The sequence below is a fragment of the Centroberyx affinis genome, unplaced genomic scaffold, assembly GCF_046629955.1.
Source record: "Centroberyx affinis isolate AG114_WGS23_722 - 3 ecotype Tasmania unplaced genomic scaffold, CSIRO-AGI_Caff_v1 ptg006985l_1, whole genome shotgun sequence".
Classification (NCBI taxonomy): domain Eukaryota; kingdom Metazoa; phylum Chordata; class Actinopteri; order Beryciformes; family Berycidae; genus Centroberyx; species Centroberyx affinis.
Genome location: NW_027283538.1, coordinates 40,419 through 57,656, shown reverse-complemented (window position 1 = coordinate 57,656; position 17,238 = coordinate 40,419). Strand labels below are relative to the sequence as shown.

The following is a 17,238-nucleotide window of genomic DNA, read 5'->3' as shown; positions in this document are numbered from 1 at the left end:
TTCACTTTTTTTTTTCATATTCCCACATCCTGCATATACTGATTTTTTATCATGCTTCAACTTATTTCATACTACATATATTTCATATTTTTCTTATTTTTTTAATTTTCATATCGTACATATTGTGCATTCATTCCTCAGTCTCAGTAAAATTTGCTGTTATTTTGCACATCCTAATTGCCAGTTGTGTATGTTTATATAACTTTATATTCCTACTCATATACTGTTTTCTTTGCTGTATCCTATTATTATTTGCTACTGCTGCCATGACCCACCTTCCCCGTCACTGAAGAGTCCTTTTATCTTAAACCACACACACACACTCCCACACACAGGTCTTTCTAGACACCCACACACACTCCCTGCCAACACACCAAACAGAAACCCAACCATCCACCTATAGACACACCCATAGACAAGTGCCCCCCCCCGCCCCAACCCATTAATCCATTAACCCGTCAACCCGACAGCGATGTGGTCTTACCGGTTTGAGTTCCTCCCGGTTGACCTTGCGGCGGTAGAGCAGCAGGGCGGTGATGGTGTTTCCCGCCCTGGCCGCCTGAACCGGGGTCGGGGTTACGTACAGGAAGTCCTGGAGGGGGGGGTCAGGAGGGTCAGGAGGGTCATAAATACCAACACTTAAAACAAGAACAACGCACATGATACATACATATGTATAGTGTAATTACAAACAAGGAAAGACTCTCTAGATCTCTGCTTTTAGCGTTATGAAGGTGGAAGGACAGAGGAAGGACAAGCGGAAGAAGAATACAAAATTAGATTATTGCCTTTTCTCAGGGGAAGCAAGAAGGGTACTTTTAAAGGAAAGAAGGAACATAAAAAGGGAGGAAAGAAGGAAAGAAGGTTGGAATGAAGGAGGGTAGGAAGGGAGGAAGCAAGCAAGGAAGGAGGCAAAGAATAAGAAGTAGAAAAGGTAGAAGGAGTTAGGGTTGGCGGGATCGTCTCCTTGTAACGGTCTCTACACCGCTAGCAGGGGAAAACACTGGTAGTTGAACATCTAAGATTTAGGTTTGCAAATTATAAAAAAAAGACAAGAGAAAAGAAAAGAAATCCAAACTGGGTGTGATAAAGAAACCCTGAAACCTCAAATTCAGACAAAAACCTTTCCCAAATGTTCCATTTAAAACTAGAAAAGATTAGATTTACCCTAAGGGGGAAAAAGGCTGAGTTCAGTAAAACGTGGACCCCATTTACATCTTATTTCACTACTGTTACTGGGATATCAAATTGGAATGACTCATAGTGCTCTCTTTACGTAGTAATGCAAGAACGAGTGGATCACTGTGTGTAGCTGTATGTATGATTCCATTCTCTTTTTTTTTTTTTTTTTTTCCTCTAGTTATACATCTTTGTGTAATTTCCTTTATTATTGCCATTGTTATTATTTTTTTTTTAGTCAGTAGTGGACAGTTGTAGCCTACTGGGATGGGACTGGGGGTAGGACTGGGTGGTGGGGTGGATTGGGAGGATGAGTAGGAGAGACCAGGGGGTTGGGAAAGGGGAGGGCGGTTTTATATTTTGTATATTATATGATGATCTTGTATTATGTATACCAGAACCTTTTGAAAATTCAATAAAGAGATGTTTAAAAAAAAAAAAAACCTTTCCCAAATTCTTGGGAAAACAGATACGACACATTTTGTGTGGCATTTTTTTTTTTTGGGTGGATTTGGATATTTCAGAAATTTTTAGATTGGCTGTCTGAGGTTTTTCTAAGCAGTGAAAAACTGTGAAAAGATGTGTGGTTACCATGCCATAGTAGTTACTGTTGACCATGATGGGACCTCGGCTCCTGAGGTAGATATACTCCTCCCACCAGTCACTCACCTGGAACAAAAACAAGATGAGATTCATTATTAGTTACTGAATCCTGATGATATTCGTTTTTATACAGTGGAAAATGCTCAGGGCGTGGACATTTATTTATATAAAAATGTTGCGGATTATTACTTTAAGATGTCAAGCTATCTCTTTAAGGTTTACAGATAAAGGTTAGGGAATGAATGTAATGTGTGTGTGTGTGTGTGTGCATGACTACACTTACGTAGTTGGTGGCCCACAGAGCTTTAAGTTTCAGGTAGCGTTGGAGGCGGTTCCCCAGACTAGACTCAAACTGATTGGTCAGTTCAGTCATCCGCTCGAACCCGGATCAGTCAGCAACGGGCGCACCGACTCCAGATACTGTGAGAGAGAGAGAGAGAGAGAGAGAGAGAGAGAGAGAGAGAGAGAGAGAGAGAGAGAGAGAGAGAGAGAGAGAGAGAGAGAGAGAGAGAGAGAGAGAGAGAGAGAGAGAGAGAGAGAGAGAGAGAGAGAGAGAGAGAGAGAGAGAGAGAGAGAGAGAGAGAGAGAGAGAGAGAGAGAGAGAGAGAGAGAGAGAGAGAGAGACTTAACTCACTACTCGTCGAAAAGTTTCTAAATCTGATTTAGCGGTTTATGGAATTATGTTGGGAATTTCTGTTCTGCTTTTTCATTCCTGTATTAGATCAACACTAACATCATATGTGAAGAAAACTGAAGTGAAGATGAGTGGGTCACATTTGTGTCTTTTGCATGCAAGTGTGCAAGCATCCTCCTGTACATGTGTGTGTGTGTGTGGGTGTGTGTGTATGCTCACCCTGGTCAGTGTGTCCTTAATGGCGGGGACAGGCAGGTGAGGCAGAGAGGTCTGGTAGCTGTACAACAGAGGCTTCCTGCCTGACAACAACCTCACAGAGTCTGATGAGAGAGAGGGGGAGAGAGAGAGAGAGAGAGATTTGAGTTTAACAAGACCTTTATTAGACAATGTACAAACATCCAACCCCTCAGTCAGCAAAAGAAAAACAAAGCAAACAAGACATTCACAAACCCAAAACACTGACACCCTGGTAAAACTAACCCCAAGTGCATTGACCAAAGAGCTAAGCACGCTGAGCCTGAGTCTGAGCCTGTCACAGTCTCTGAAGTCAAACCCAACGCCCCCCCCCTGTGCCTTAATGTCCAGCAGGTCTGCCAGCATGGCCTCTTTAGATTTGAGAGCCTTTAAATACTCTCTATCTCCAGTGGCTCCATTAAGAGCTTGGAGTGCCACAATATCTGTCTCTATGGATGTAATAGACCTGGCAATCTCTCTAGACACATTAAAAGTGAGAGAGAGAGTAGAGAATTAGAGAGATTAGATTCAATTTAATACTGTGATTTAGTGTCACTGGAATTGAATACTACAAAGGATTAATCTGAATAGCACTACACACGGGAGGCAGGACACTCATAAAACAAGAGGAAAACTTTTGCATTAAATAAACTATGAAGTGACTGAGTGGATGAATCACACTCATCCAGAGAGAGAGAGAGAGAGACACTTGTGACATTTTTTAATGCTGATGTGGAGTGAAACCTGCGAAAATTAACAGAAGCCTTAGGTATATAAAAACTTGCAACACTCTGCTATTTGATAAGATAATAACAAGTATAACTGGTCAAAGTATAAGTCTCTTTTGGTTTTACTCTTCCTCAAATCACCCTCGGTTATTACCCACAACATCAACCACAACAAGAACATTTTCCACAACTGACCTGACTGCTTCTAAGGCCAAACTGCATCCCCAAAGGTAAACCAAACACTTATCGGTGCTATGTGGAGCATGTCGTGTTTATCAAAATTAAGACCACACTTGTCCGCTTCCCTGCTTGTTTTGAAGAGCAAGAAGAAGAACTGATAACAGCCAATAGGCATTCTACATGCAATGCATGCATATGCAACTATGCGTTTAGAATAGTGGAACTGGAATAAAGCTGTGTATTGCTTGCAAAGTAAACAGTTCCCGTTTTGTGCCGTAAAGCAATCCAGCAGACTTCCCATCCAATCCGACCCCGTGGCTCACAATGTAAAATGAAGAGTAGAGGCCGGTAGAGGCTGCCAGTCTTCTAGGCGATGGTCTCATTTGTTTATACTAATGCCTTAAAGTAATGTAGTAATGATTTGTTAATGTTAAAATGCTACACATAGCACCTTTAAAAAGGGGAGATCCAACACAGCCTCTGCAAAGCGGCCACAGGAGGGAGCCGTGATATCTAGTAAAAGCAGGCCTTACCACCCAGACTTTGGTGGTGGTGGACACCCGGCCGTGCTGCTCGAACATCCACTGGTGGTAGGAGAGGAGCAGCTTGAGGCAGAACCGGAGCGTCAGGATGAGAGAGAGCCACAGCAGCGTGCTGAAGACCAGCGCCGACACCATGGTCTGACCCTGGGCACTGAGGGAGACGTGGAGGCTGGGAGAGAGAGGGAGGGAATATATTTGTATGTAAATACAACAGGGTATCTGCAGGTTCAGAAAGCCAGATTCAAGACTTCTAAAGACCTTCTTAAGGCTACCTGGAATTGGACTGAAGACAACTTTAAAAAACAAAATAAAGAAAAAAGAAAGAGTATTACAAGACTTTTGACCTGTGCATACCCGGTAAAACAGATTACAAAAAAGATAGTAAATCTGTCCCAAGTTGTGTTCCATTAGATCCAGCAGAGGACCGTTGACAGATGCCGTACACAGTGATGAGATCAGGAGGACAAAAATAGCAGGAAGACAGTAATCTATAATTGGAAATGAATGGGATCTGTGTCCAAAATAACTGAAAAGAAAATCACATCGTTGTGGTTACATCTGCAGCTCATTTCAACATTTCACTGTAAGATCCTACACAGCAGCAGACACCATGGAGGTGCCACAGCAACATCTGTTGGTCCAAAGAGGAAGTGCATCTGAGATGACACTCAAGAGTCATACAAAAGAAAGTATGACAAATATGAATTACAGCATTTTGAGGGTATGCAAAGTAACAGCAGTAGAACACACTGAGACAAATATAAAAGGAAACGATAAGAAAATGTATTTAAAAAAAAAGATCAACACATAAGCAATATATACAAATGAGAACGATAAGAGAATATCATATAATATAGAAGATACAACAATATAAGGTATGTGATACATGATATGATATGATATGATATGATATGATATGATATGATATGATATGATATGATATGATATGACAAACACAGCATGACGTGCCATGAAAAAATCTATTTGCAATTAGTCATTTCAGAATGAATATTATCAGGGTGGAATAGGTCAGGAGGAGGGTGTGTGTGTGTGTGTGTGTGTGTGTGTGTGTGTGTGTGTGTGTGTGTGTGTGTGTGAATCAGCTACGCCTGTAGGGAGCCTAAACCACAGTCATTGCATCAAACATATTGTGGTAGGAAAGTAGGTGAGAGGTCAAGTGGCACCACACCTACTGTGATCCACAATGACACAATGACACATCAGCATTATAACATATGGAGTTCTGTAAGTTTGGATCTAATAATAATCTCCCCACTAGGGTCAGGACTGCAGACTAGGTAGGAATTCAGAATACTGTATTTAACATGAAAGAAATTGAAAATCATACTTCAGGTCTGTAAACCTATAAAGATTCCTTCCTATAGTTCTTGAATAAATAAACAGTTGGTAATTTCAAGAGGGGTTTGTAAAATTTCCTCTGAATTGCCAACTATTTTTTTTAGAAGCATGGTGGTCATATGTACAAGTTTAAAAAAAGAATATGTCATTTTGAGTTTTGAAGTGTTTTTTAGCTGATTTTGTGCTTGGTGTATTTGATGCAGCTGGTATACAGCGTCACAGAGAGAATGCAAGAATGTGTCAACAATGATGGGAAATCATTTTCATGTTGAATTATTTTGTTAAAATGACTACGTGAGTTAAAAATGACAGCAACAAGAAAAAGTCAGAGCGCTTTGCTTTGATTTCTGATATGGCCCACATGGCTCTTGGTATCAGATTTTAGTGTGAAGGAGATTCTCTGACAGCTCTGCCCTGTTTAACCTGATACTGGTGTGATATCTTATACCAGTACAGGCCTCAGTGCAGCCTGACACAACAGTCACTCTATCTTCCATCAAACACTGACACCTCATCTCTTCGAGCTATGCCTTATCTCACACTATCTCAATACAGCCTCTTCTACCCTCATCAAAACCTTGCATCTCCAAAATGTCAACTTGTAATCTGTCAGTTGTGGTTAAAACAGTCACCAAATTTGGCGTTGCAAGGTTTTCACATGACAATAGATAATGTTGCTGTATCTTAGCTTTGAAGCCCAGCCTAGAGTCAAAACATTTTACAAGTTCATCTAGCTCTAAGTCACAGCACCCATCTAATGGTAATAACAAATATTCCTCCTGGTCCTTAGAAACGTGTGTGTGTGTGTGTGTGTGTGTGCACTTCTGAGGTACATGCCACTTTCTCTTGGTGATTAAGGTGTGTGTGTGTGTGTGTACCTTAGCGGCAGGTGTTGCTGTATCTTGGCAATGAGCCCCATGCTGGGGTCCGAGCGCATGTACATGGTGGCCAGGATCGCTATGACGACAAAGAGCCAGGAGGAGGGGCTGGCGGGGTACACGCCCTTAATCACCCTGTTCTGTTACCACAGAAGAAGAAGAAGAAGCAACAAGCACTGTGATTAGTAACACAGAAAGGAATGTGTGGGACTCTTATTAGAAAAACATCTTATGGAATAACACAGCTAAAGACACACACCTATGCACACACACACACACAGATAATCACAGCTGCATCCTCTGTCACCCCAGAAGAGGGAACACTACATGTCAGTACATGTTAGGGAAGGCTCATCATTGCCAACCAATACAGATGGGAATTCCTTCTGTAAACAGAGCCTTCACATACCTCCTGCAACAGATCATACACACACACACACACAAACCGCCAATTCTGAACCTTTACTTGTCTCTTTCAAGAGTGAACTGACCCTGATTCCAGACAACAAACGAACCCCTAACCCTTCAAATAACCATTCTTCTATAAAGGTCCAGAAAACAGGTCAACATCCCAATTATTAGAAACCCAAATAATGGCTAGGATATGTCGAAACCAGTAAAAATACTAAATTTTCTGCTATTAAACTCCATTGTAGCTGCATTGGAATATCTCAATTTGACATCGCATTGTCTACACTTGGCCAGTTATCCTCAGGAATAATAAAAATACACCACCAAACAACAAAATGGACCCAGAAATGCAAGCTACATCACCAATAACTTCTTTTTAACAGTGTAAAAGTGTTTTAGGGTGGATTTTGATTTCATCATGGCCAGGCAGCATGACTAAGCATAACTCACACCTCCCCTCACTGCACAGGAAGGCTCAGCCCTGCCTGTTCCTCACTGGCAAACCTATGTAATGAACAGCCTTCAAAACCTGTAAGTGGTTGACTTGAAGCAAAGTTGAGTCATCTCGACATCACTGACCGGGAAAGAACGTGAACAGAATGCCCAAAAGGTAAAAGCTAAAATGTGAGGAGATGGTAGAACACACACACACACATACATACACAGCACGCACACACACACACACACACACACGCCGGTCTCCCATCAGCCTTACCCTCATGCGGCTGACGCGTTTCTTCCAGGATCGCACTCCAGACAGGTAGATCTGGTTGAGGGCCTGGTAGGACAGCTGCAGGTCGATGCCCTCCGGCGTTATGGTGAACTGGAACGCCACCGCCTGGTGGGCCTCCGCCATCGCTATGGAAACACAAACAAATGAAGAACATGTAAAGTCAAGTGTAAACAACAGCGTCATCTCTGGTATTAATATAAATCTGTTAGGGTTCAGACTTGTAATCCAGTTTTACTTGACCAATCCCTGTTTGTAGAAGTGTAGAGCCTGAAAATGTTCATTACCTCACAAGAAAAATAGCATCCATCACAAAGAACAATCAATAAATTCATATATTACGATTTCAAAATTATTTACGACCCCCTGACCCCAAAATCCAGATTATACTGATTCTAAATTGTTGTAATTAAAACATATAACATCATAAATGAGATTTACAGTTAGCTTCGTGACACAGTACAATGCTCAGTGTGTTACATCTGCATTTATAAGCCAGCAGCTCAGTGTGTTTGCTGGCCTGCTTGTGTGAACGCTCTGTGTGACAATAATTCAGTAATTTAATGATTCGGTGGAATGTTGTTGTTCCACTGACGCCTGCTGCAGCACCAAAAGCACTGAGGAATAACCATTCTGCACATAGACATAGTACGCTTTTCTATGTAGAGTCCACTGTCTATTGTACAGTGTATGTAATATGAAAAACAAAGATGGATAATTTTAGTAATTTCTAACTCATCTAGTCATTTGAACAAAATAATACAACGTTCTATAGCCTGTAAATACTATGTGTCAATATGTTCTTATATCACAGTGTGAATTGTCAATAGGTTCATCGAGGTCACCGCGACAAATTCCTGTACATTTACTGTGCTCTGCAAATAAAGCAATGCTGATTCTTACTAGAGAAGTCTATACGCTGTGCAGAGATCATGCTCAAACAAATGGAAATTCATAAAAATCGAGAAATATTACTGTGAAAAGAGCAGTACTATCACAGGCAGTTCGGCACTGGGAACACGGTGCTGCCTGTGTTTGACATGGAGTGCCTTGCCTGGGCGACCTGCTGTTTAGCTACCGGTCAATGGCTGTCTAGGCATTCTGAATAATTCAACACTTCTGCCATCATCATGGAGAATGCAAGTCTATTAGTTCACTAATTGGAAAGCAGATAAAACAAATATCACAGAATGGCGACAAGAGGCAAACCACCGGACCAGGACGTGCTCTGTTCTTGTTTGAAGCTGCACTAGGCAAGACCTTTATGTAAATACACACCTGTGTTATCAGCCTAAGTGTGCGTTCAGACAGTTAAACATGATCAACAAGTCACCAGCCGTCCATTTATTTCTTATAGAGAGCTGAGCGATCAGGGAAACTCTGGTTATAAGGCATCAACAGCCATTCAGATTTGCATGGTTCCTTGTTTCCCTACAGATGTGATAAATGTCCAAAATTCAACCAGATAGCTCTCGTTGCCATTTGGGGCCACTTACATGTTAGGTTGCCTTAAAGTAGCTTCCAATAAACTTAACAAACTTATCCCGATCTCAATCAGCACAGCAGAATAGCTGTCCATTAGAGGCTTAACAGAGTGGATCTCAAATCTACTACGCAGACGGTTGCGTAGGGTCGCAACATGAAAAAAAAAAAAAAATTCTATGGTAGAAATTAGGGCCGAATGATTTTGAAAAAATATCTAATTGCGATTATTTTGACTAATATATTGCAATTGTGGTATGATTCGCGATATTAGAGTGACTGATCATTTTTACATCATTATTCTCATTTTCATTGAAAAAAATGATTATGGTGTGATTTTTGCAGGGATCTGTACCAAACAAAGATGTTTTCTTAAGTCTGTAGAATATGACAGTGGTGACAGTGACATTAGGGCCATGGACCCCCATTAGATGCGATTTTGTCCATCGGACCCAAATCTGAATCTTTTTATTGTTAGATATGATTTTGTCCAGAACTCCATGACTATCTGTATTGTAGGGAGAGAGATAACAGTGAAACATCAAAATGGTCAGTCTCCTACATTTTATAATTGTTCTTGTAAATGAAATAATGAAGTTTAACGATTCATCAATTTTCTGGGGACCCCCTGGGATGCCTTCAAGGACCCCTGGTGGTCCCCGGACCCCACATTGAGAACCACTGGAATATGATGTGTAGGCCAGGACATCTCTGCAGCACGACAATATTTAATTTAAAATGCTATTTTGACACACATTTCGCCTTTAACAAATATTGCGCCTCCTGCGATTTGAGAATTGCAGTAGGCCATATTGCGATTTCGATAAAATTTCGATTAACTGCTCAGCCCTAGTAGAAATATACTGTATTACACTGCCTCTAATCTAAAGAACATAGTTGAGCCTGTAGTCTTCCACTAACAAAGCAAGTGAAATAACCTGCTGAGCGGCTTGTGACTGGCAGGGCGAATCCCTGGCCAGCTGAGAAAAAGCTGGGTAGGGAAAGTGAATGACAAACTCTCTCCTTCAGCGACAACAGTTAAGGTGCTCAATGGCTGGGTGAAGGGTGCACCCAACCTTCAGGTTTCACTGTGTGTAACTGGGTGAGTGAGAAGCAGTGCGTTGCCAAAAAAGAACATACATACTCAGTGAACCTTCCCTAGATGAATAAAAGGGAAAGTAATCGCTTCATCTTTAGGGGTCAAGGGATGCAAACGTTGAGATCCACTGAACTAGCATACCTGTATACTCCATGCTTAGTAGAAACCAAGTTGTGATATCCCCAGCATTTAACAATTTAATATTTTCTAATCATATAATACTTTCGAATAACTGCAGAATAAAATCTAGGACTACAAACCCACAAAAAAAACAGACAGTGAATTATGTAAAACACAAACTAGGGCACCATGGCAGCTGCAGAGATGGCACAATTAGAAGTAAAGAAGTGTGCCAAATTAAAGACAGGTTATGCTGCATTCATGTGCAATGGGATAGACCGTAGGTACGAGCTTCCTACTTCAAAATACTGTTACATCAGCTTTTAGGTCACACATGCTACTTGGGAACGCAGGTTTTGCTGATGGACCCCAATTTCTGATGTCACCAACGAGAAAATATCTGCCGTCAAGTGTGCCAAAAATCCTGAATAACTAACCGAAGTGCATGGGTGTTAAGTGACGCCCTCAAACAAGTCTGAAAGCGTGAACTCGTCGAACTCGTAGCTTTAGGAAATGGAAACTTCTGTCTGTGCAGTTGATAACATCTACAAATCAACTTCCTGATAGCTTGGCTTTGCCTTGCGGTAAAGTAGCCTAACCCATGAGTGCATACTTGGATATAGATTACTCATATCTCTTCTGACCTCAACCATTTGAAAAATGCTTAGAAAGGAAATTGCATGACTAACATTCGAGGCACAGTGGTGTCAGACCTGACACAATAGTTTCTTAAACTAAGGGTTATGACCTAAAACAGGTAATAGCCTTACTGATGGCTCTCCACATGATAGATTATCTTGTAGCCAGCCTGGGTCTCAGGGCCAGACACAAAATTTGCCAAAGTCTAGATGCAAGAAAAGAAAAGAAAAGGCTAGAAAAGTGTTGTGGATCGTTATATATAGGGATATTAAATGTTTGTTTTATTCCTTGTGAAAGATGACAAACTTGTTTTATCTCTAGGTTTCTCATTTGGGTCCTGGATTGCGTTTAATTTAAAGTTTATTAGTAAATTTAAACTTCCATTCACATTCAGCCTTGAACGCCAGACGGCAATGCGTTATCTTCCTGATGTGGCTGCTTCCCTATGTAGAGTAAGGCTGCTATAAACAGAAACCATCACACACATTCCACAATGATCACAGAACTCTCTAGAAACTGGCTGTTAGCTAGGTGTGTGTGTGTGTGTGAGTGAGAGAGTGAATGAGCGAGAGAGAGAGAGAAAATGACAGGAGAAGACACTGGAAATTCTATGCTGTTAAGATGAAGAGTTATGCAGTCATATGAATGGGGAAGTGTGGCACATGGTGCATGACAACTGCTCAGTTACACACACACACACACGACATGATGGAAAGTAGGTCAACATATAATCCCTGTATGGTTGTGTGCAAGAGTGTGTGTGTGTGTGTGTGTGTATCTCTGCACACATCCTGCCCTTCTCCTGGAATGACGGGAATTGTCACACAACAGTGTTAATTTGTGGCAGTTAGCTTTACTCCTGGTGTGTGTGTGTGTGTGTGTGTGTGTGTGTGTGTGTGTGTGTGTGTGTGTGTGTGTGTTGCATAAAGGTTAACTGTGTATGCCGACCTCTGTCTCTTCCCCTTTTCTCTGTCCAGCCGAGCGATTGATTGGTGCATATTTCTCCCTTCACTCTGGCTGTCACTCGCTTCCTACGGCCATTTCACTGTCACTTGTGTGTGTGTGTGTGTGTGTGTGTTTGTATGTGAGTAAGTGAGTGAGTGAGAGAGAGAGAGAGAGAGAGAGGAGTGACAGAGAGAGAGAGAGAGAATGAGGGGAGGAGGAAAAGAGGTGGGCATGCAAACTACTTCACAGTTTGTGCAGTTGCTGACGTTTTAGCTATGATAGACACTCACACACACACTTGCACTTCTATCCTTATAAGGACCTCCCATTGATTTCATTCATTCTCTGACCTTAACCTCTCTGCTACATGCTGAACCATAACCCATACCCCAATCTAAACCCCCTTATTCTAACCTTAACCTAAAACCCAAGTCCTAATCTGAAACTAGCCCCTTGTAGAAGTGAGGACCGGCCAAAACAAACTCACCTCGCAAAAATGTCCTCAAAAAAAAGTAAGGTCTAAAACTCAAACTGGTTCTCACAAAGATAGAAGTGCCAGACACACAACACACACACACACAAACACAAACAAACGAGGTATTGAGAGCAGGGAGAGAGGGACTATTGTGGTGCGTCGCAGTCTTCCATGCTGTGTGGAGGCCAAGCCTGACTCCCTCACCAGAGGCGGCCATTTTTTATGACAGCAGCAAGCCACATCCAACAACGTAGTTAGTGACTCTACCGCTTTTATAATGGGAAGGGTTCCATTCCAAAACACTGTATGTCCACACTGGAAAATTAACTGCTACGTAGAAAGCATTACTCAAGATTTCAAAAATGCATTCCATAGTGAGTTGTCAACTTTTTGTATTACTTAGACTTTTTTGTATTCATTGTTACTGTGTATGTACAGTATGCAGCTACAACCCTGAAAGTAAGTATGCATGTACTGTATGTATTGTCACATCAGTACACATAATACAAAAGCTATAGCTGTATGGCTGACTGACAAGCTGACTGATTTATGATTGGCTGTTATAGTTTAGTTCCTGGTAGAGCAACCAGTACAGTAGAAAGACAGTTTACTGTCACAGTAACCTACATTTGGACACGTCTCTCTCTCTCTCTCTCTCCCACTCACTCTCTCACCCACCTGTGCAGCTTTACAAGTCCATTTACTTTTGAAAGCAAGACAGACAAGTTATGAGGACAACCCCACTCAGCTATAAATGGGCGTTTGGTTTTCTAAAGGGTTTTGAAAATCCCGCACAGCAGGTTGGACCTGACGGAGAGCGGAGAAGCGTGCCGGTGTTACACCGAATTTGGTAACCCATCAGATTCTGTGACCCGCCCTGATATTCTTACCCTAACCCCAACCATCTCACTCCTCGTGCCTGAACCTAACCAACCTAACCGACACTGCAGGTCACAGAATCTGATGCGGTAGAACACCGGGAAGAAAACTGGCTGTTACACAAACCTTCATTCATTCAAGGAATAGTGCGCAGACGCGGGAAGAAACCCAACGCGCGCGCATGGATACACACATACACACCCACAACCTCCCACACGCTAGTGTAACGTGTAACGCTTTATGCAGGCTCTAATTAAAGATAAGCGCCCGCACTAGTAGGAATTAAAGCATTAATTATACAAACTTTGGCTCTTGTTTTAACAGAGGACGAAGAAAATAGCCTGCAATGTGGCTGTGGTAGTCAATTCGTTTATAGTACTCGTACTCAATAGTATTTTATCTTCTATATTATCTCAAGAGCCGATATTAGCATTTGAAATTTACTTGCTGTGATATTTCTACAGCATCCTCGAGCACGTTTAGGCTATTTCTCACACTGTCTAGGCTCGCATATCGGTTAGCAAGATAAAAATGAACTCATAATGTATTTAATAGCCAAAGTTTAATGGTTTGAATGGTTGCCACTGCCAGTTCTTTTAAGCTAATAATCCAGTGATGCAACCAGGCTGGTATCCATCACTTTCACCCCCTCACCTCCGCCCTCCCTCTCTGGATGGAAAGCAACACCCACAGCGGCAACGACAACCAAAACAAGCCAGCATTTTAACACAAACACACAGACATATTTGCGTTAAAGGAAAGTGTGATAACCTATGCGTAGTACTGTATAATATAGCCTCTACATTCAACACAGTGGTCCATTCATGCGTTCAGCATCTCCCACCCATCTCCCAACGCACAAAAGCCGACAGAAAAAGGACTGGAGATATACAAAACCGAGCAAAATACAAGCAAGAGCCGGGTGAGAGTCGATTTAAAAAATTACCTGAATTGTGTTTGGAGGAGTTTTCTCGGCGAGAAGGTTCAGAGAGGACTGAAACGTCTGTTTTTACCCCTCCCTTCTTAACAAACCTGCACAACAGAGTGCACAGTGAGTGTGGGCAGTGCCTCGAGAAACAAGGCAATCACGGCCAGAGAGCGAAGATCGTTTATGTTTGCGAAGATGAATCACGCAGTAGCTAAGAAAAAATGCCCTGCAAAAGTGGGCGTTAGCCTTCACGCACGCGCTGTCCTCTTGTATGTAAATCATAGCACTGGATGTTCACATTACTTTCAGCCTTGGATGTAATTTGGTCAAAATTAACTTTAGATGTTTTTAATGGGAGATATTTGCAACAATAGGCTTTATCCCACAATTTTTCCATTAACAGCAATACACTGAGGGTTGATTCTGGTGACATTTGTAATACCTGAAAAAGGGGGAGAATGTTTTTGTTGTTTTATTATTATTAATTGTTTTCTTCTTATTTTTGTTTTAATTCTTTCTGGAAAGGGAGAGAGGGCAATATGAAAAGTTGTGTTCCAAAATTAGATAACATTAAAAAAAAAAAAAAAGCAAAAAAAACAATGTAAAATTAGTTTTAACTTCTTCTACCTTGCTATATACAGAGATATGCAAAGCTTATCTGGGTGCTTTTGGGAAGCAGAGTGAGAGCTCGTTGTTTTTCCCTCCTCTCTGCAGAAAAGTATCAGTGACGTCAGCCACGGAGAGACGCCCATCTCTGACACATGGCAGGCTGGGAAAGTGTCTGGAGCAGCATGTACATATCGTCACCATACAGTACAATAATTTTGATGAATTATCTATAGCTTAATTTTTTGTACCTAGATACATGCTTCAACCTCATTGGGTCATTTTTTGTTCTATTTCCATAGCTTGAACATTATTGGGTAGCATGATTGCAAACATCCCTATTTCTCATCCTTATTTCCCTATTTCACCTTTGACCTACTTATCTTCTCCAAACCCCAACTTCCACAATGAGACTAGTTTAAGTAAAAATGAACAAAAAATGACACATAGATCCAAGACCTAACCTTTAATCATCCTTTTTAGTTACAAACCCATCCCATTTTAACCCTAAAATCTCTACTATGAAAAGAGATACGGTGTTCCTATTATGAATTCTAGGAGGATTCAGTAAAAATATCACAGCAAAACTATAAGTCCCCATAGGAATATTATAGTGTACTGATGGGACGATGTGCTTATTTCACGATACGATTTGATATGCGATATGGGGTCAGGATTCAATACAACGAATAAATATAATACCAATTCAATACAATGTAATAAATAAAAGTTCAATGGCAACAAAGTCACAAATCCACAAATCTTTCTAGCGATGGAGAGCTTGTGAAATTGTGATGGTCAAGCTGTCTCATCTGTGATTACTAATAAAATATATATTGTTACATTTTTCTGCCCCACGATATGTATTGTCACATTTTTGTATCGCGATATATTGAATTTCGACATATATCGTCCCATCCCTATTATAGTGAGATTGAAAAATGGTCACTATAAACTCACTATTGAATTCCGCAAACCTAATGTTTTGGTTAGGGCTACAGTTCATGGAACGGATGAAGTAATTACTGAACATTTTTATGAGTATAATATGATTTAACATGTGTTTTGTGTAAAAATTCAACAATATATTGTGACTATTCATATTGTGACAAATCAACAGGGGGTAAATCAATGAACAGTAAGAACTCAAACACATACACATATTTCTGTTGTCGTTTATTGGTCAGTATTTCTCACAGGCAATAATAATCATCGTCATAATAGTGCACTTTTTCCTTATTTTTTTTAATTATACTACAGACATTTCTCTTCATCGTCGTCGTCATCGTCATTTATCACGTTTGCTGTTTTCCTCGACCCCCCTCCCTCCCCCCCTCCCTCCCTCCCTCGAGTTTTTTTTTCCGATTTCGAACTTTCGCTTTTTTTTTTCTACTGTGCGGGTGGAAGGGATGGAAGGGTGGAGGGGGGGGGGTACATGGGAATCAGGGGGAGGGGGAGGGGGGGGGGGGATGGGAGGGCGGGAGACGAGAGATCGTGGCCGCGGACAATCATAACCGGGAGGAAGAAGAATGAGCAACAATGATGAGGAGGAGGAGAAGTCGTACGGTGACTATACAAGTGTCGATAAAAGATACGTGAGCGATACATAGATATGGACGGTATACAATGGAGGACAATGGAGACAGGTGTACGGCGTATACAGACGTACACGCCGTCTATACGATTGAAGTATACGATGTATAAAATGTATACAAGGAAGGTGGGGGGGGGGGGGGGGGGTGATTATATAAGGGGAGGGTGAGGTATATGCAGTCCATGGAAGGGGGGGGTTCAAGAGATACAAAGAAGAAGGTGGGGAGGAGGAGGGAGGTGTAGAAAATGCAGGGGCGGGGGCGAGGTTTCTTTCAATAGGAGAGTTTTGAGAGCAGAGGAGTTTCCCCTCCCGTCGTGTTTGTGAATGGGATTTGAACGCGGAAGCTTGTGTGTGCACCAGCCTTTCTCTCTTTCTTTCTGTCTTTCTTTCTTTCTGTCCCCTCTCTCTCTCTCTCTCTCTCTCCCCGTCCTCGTTCCTCTCTCCTCCCTGTCTTTCTAAAAGTGGACGCGAGGGGAACTTGACACTGGCCTCGTGTAAAAAAAGGAAGAAAAAAAAAACCCAGCTCTATGACATAATACTCTTTCCTGTGTGTGTGTGTGTGTGTAACGCTACACCCGCCCCCTGACCCCTGACCTGCCTTAATGAGGGGCCCCGCTTTGGGAGCCGGGAAGGGGAAACGGCAGAAGGGCTGACAGTGTCACAAGAGGGAAAAAAAACACGTAAATAAAGTATAAATAAACCACGTATATAAAGTATAAATGCATCCAGGAAGAATTAGACCCTAAACCATTCCACAACTATCCCACAACCATTATCCAAAACGTCTAGGGTGTATTTATACCTGCGCGCCCCTCATTAGACTGGAATTTATTATTAGCCGGCTTCCCCGAATTTTGCGGAAAAAAATAAATAAATCAGAAACAAAAATAGAAATGTGCCGTGACAAATCAATGTTGTTCCCTTCCGTTCTTGTTCAGCTGTTTCAGTAAAAGGTGAAAACTGTGTGAAGAGACTATTGAAAGTGAATTAGGG

At 41.6% G+C, this 17,238-nt stretch overlaps 1 pseudogene; it reads right to left on the bottom strand.

Moving 5' to 3' along the window:
- Nucleotides 1-484: 484 nt before the first annotated feature.
- On the bottom strand, nt 485-14,152 carry LOC139639236 (carnitine O-palmitoyltransferase 1, liver isoform-like; annotated as a pseudogene).
- Between the last annotated feature and the right edge of the window lie 3,086 nt (nt 14,153-17,238).